The following is a 3,176-nucleotide window of genomic DNA, read 5'->3' as shown; positions in this document are numbered from 1 at the left end:
TCCTGCTGATTTCACGTTGATGCTTGTATCACAGTTACGCAATATCAAGTGCTTTTGTAAATAATCAACACCCCTGTTTGCAATTCCCTCAAACAGGAACCTCAAGTCAATTTTTATCCCTAATTATACATGAATAATTTTCAAATTACTTACATATATGTATAGAACGCATAGAGATACCACAAAAATGGAAATTCATGTAGCAAGAACCAGTTAGCTTTAAAACTCCACTTTAACAAATGGACTTAAGCATCTCTTATCTCCATGTATATGCATACGTAGCATCAAAAGACACAAGACACAAAGCAGATCTTTAAAACAGACAAATGAAACTTCATTAAACTTTTCCTGCAAGGAAAGTTGCCAGCTTTTCATATGTTCTTGAAAATGAATGATTAACATCTCCCCATGAAAAACTGTCTTTTTACTACCAAAAAATCTATGAATTTTAGCTATGCATGTAGAAGAACTTTATATGCTTCACGAAACTGTGGGTAAAATCAAACAACTATTATTTACTAGGAATGATGCAGAGAAGGGAAAACAGACAGAAACACTCAGTAACTGAATGCAAAACATTTTTCAGAAAAAAACCCATTCCATTAACTCTCAATCCTGTTTCTCGATGGAGTCCTACAAAACATTTTCAAATGCAGAGCTTAAGAACTAAAAGCTGTAACTACCAAACACTATCACGAGCTAGTTATTACGGCATACCCCAATGTCCCTCTTCCCGCAGGACACAGACTTCTGTAAGTGATCATTCTTGTTCACAGCTTCACCATCTCTCTCCTTCCAAGCATCTCTTCATACATTAGAGACAGCCTTTTCCCTTCAAATTCTCTCAGTAAACACAAACATAACACAATTGTTTTCACACTGCATTTATCCTCCTGATGTTTGCTGCAGGAGAAAGCATTATACGCTCAGAAGTTTGTCTGCCTTTTCCATTTATTATCAATTTGTCTAATAAAATTAGATCTCTCTACAATACTCTCCTAGGTTCTGCTGGTGAGCATCACAATTTAACTTATTTTTCTGGATTTTAAAAGTAGCATTTCACTTTTCATTTACAATTGATCATTGAAACCAGAAAAAAGTGTACATTCCTTATTTGGTACTACAAAGATGACAAATTTTTCAATGTCAAAGCTGTTGAGTTGTCCAACCATTTAAAGACCCCTCAAAATAACAAATAAGGTACTCATGCCCTCCAATGTCTGTCTACTTCTACATTTACAATTAATAAAGCAACCTAGCACCTTCATATCCAAGCTTTCAGCAAAGAATGATGAAGTAAAAGCACTCTGAGCTTCAGGAATGAATAAAGGCGATAATCAAATACAACAACGGACTGTGACAAACAAAATTTTGTAAGAATTGCTATGTAGGTTCTAAGCTATGTATGTTTCATCAAGACAACACTAGTAATAAGCTAATTACTGATATGTACCAAACTTTATCTTTAGAATGCTGACATGTTAATATTAAAAATTATGAAACCAGCACATGTAAAGTTGAAATTACATTTCAAAGAAATCCAAACACAGAATGATACAGAGATTTGTATCTAAGGCACTCAGTCTCCTGCTGCCTGAAACATCATATTCACGTGATGTGGGGTTAATGCTTACAACTCTCAATTGAACTGATTAAGAACATACTTGATTGTAAGCTTCCCTGTGTACACATTTCATGTTATGATTTAATAAAGTAAAACTTAGGAATTGACATAATGGATGTTACACCTATGGGCCATCTGTATCTAGTTATTTCTTTTTGACAGATGCAAATCAGATCTTTTCAGAGGAAGGTAAATGAATTTTAGACTGGTACGAGTTAGAGCAATGTAAATTGAGAATACCCTTGGTCATTACTGGATATAAATTTATCTTACTTGCTGAAGTATGCATCTTCATATCTTTTCCATAATTCATTTACATGAAAAGAACTGTTTTCATATAAATGGAAATCTTGCAAATGTCTTTAGTCTTGAGGATCAGTTTAATGATTAAAAGATCCGCTTAGTTAGAACTGTTACTCTTCTGTTACCTAAAAGTGGCTTTCCCCCCCCACATTCACTGCAAATACATCCATTTAAATAGGGAAAGCAAGTTTGTTTTTTTTTTTCCCCCCTTAATGATATCCAAAGGGATGTATTTACAGGACTGTGACATCTGTATGGTTTGCAGGGAGTCCTTAAAAGCCAGTCCTTTTCCTTCTTGGGATGTCAGAGACTGAGAAAGACTTGAAGACACCTTTGGACATTCCAATAAACAAAAGCAGAAGAGTGTGCCTTGAACACAGAGAACAAAAGTCAAAGAACAGCAGAGAAGAAACGTGTTTTTCTTGTCTGTACATAAATTTACACTGTGGGTGACATAAAGCAGAGTTCCGTACCAACACCTCTTTCCTGCTAACAAAAGACTCTGGGGCCAAGGTGCCCAAAGGTCCTCAGGTCATTCAAGATTGAAGGACTATTATTCAAAGTGTACATAGACTGTCAAGGAAATATGAAGGTGCTCTAGCAGCAGCACTACACATATTAAGAACAGATCCATCCTACAGACATACTATTAATGTCACCTGAGCTAAGATTAAATGTGCTCTAACTGTCACAGCAACTACATCTCCGTACCACACAACTCACCATGAGACAGTTACCCCACCTAGCCATCAAACCCTCATTTATATCAATGTCTATAAAAATTGGAATGGAGACTTTGTGCAAGACATTATTAACTCTTAAAGGTCAAAGCACATTTAAACTACCCTAATAAGAGAGCCTACTGCAATGTTTAAGAATTTTTGCATACTCATTTCTTGAAATACAGTGGTATGTCTGAAAGGAGTATTGTATAACAAAACCTGCCCAGAGACAGGCCTGTAATGAGGCAATCATTAAAGTCAGGGCACAAACTATTCCTTTGGTCTCAGGTTGTGGTCATCAAGAAAGAGTACAATGTTTGTGAGAACTCCTACTGACAGGGAATCACTAGATCTAGGAGCATTCAGTACTGAAAGGGAATCTTGACTCAAATACCATTGATAAAACAACCTAATTGTAATAAAGAATTAGGCAACCCATAGGTCAGAAGCCACGAACTACACCCTACCAGTGCAAACCTCCTGGAACATCAGTTTCAATTGGTGACCTGAAGATACATTAGGACAGT

Source organism: Buceros rhinoceros, unplaced genomic scaffold, assembly GCF_000710305.1.
Source record: "Buceros rhinoceros silvestris isolate BGI_N320 unplaced genomic scaffold, ASM71030v1 scaffold43000, whole genome shotgun sequence".
NCBI classification, from domain to species: Eukaryota; Metazoa; Chordata; class Aves; order Bucerotiformes; family Bucerotidae; genus Buceros; species Buceros rhinoceros.
The sequence above is the reverse complement of the archived record's forward strand: the minus strand, read 5'-3'. Positions refer to the sequence as shown.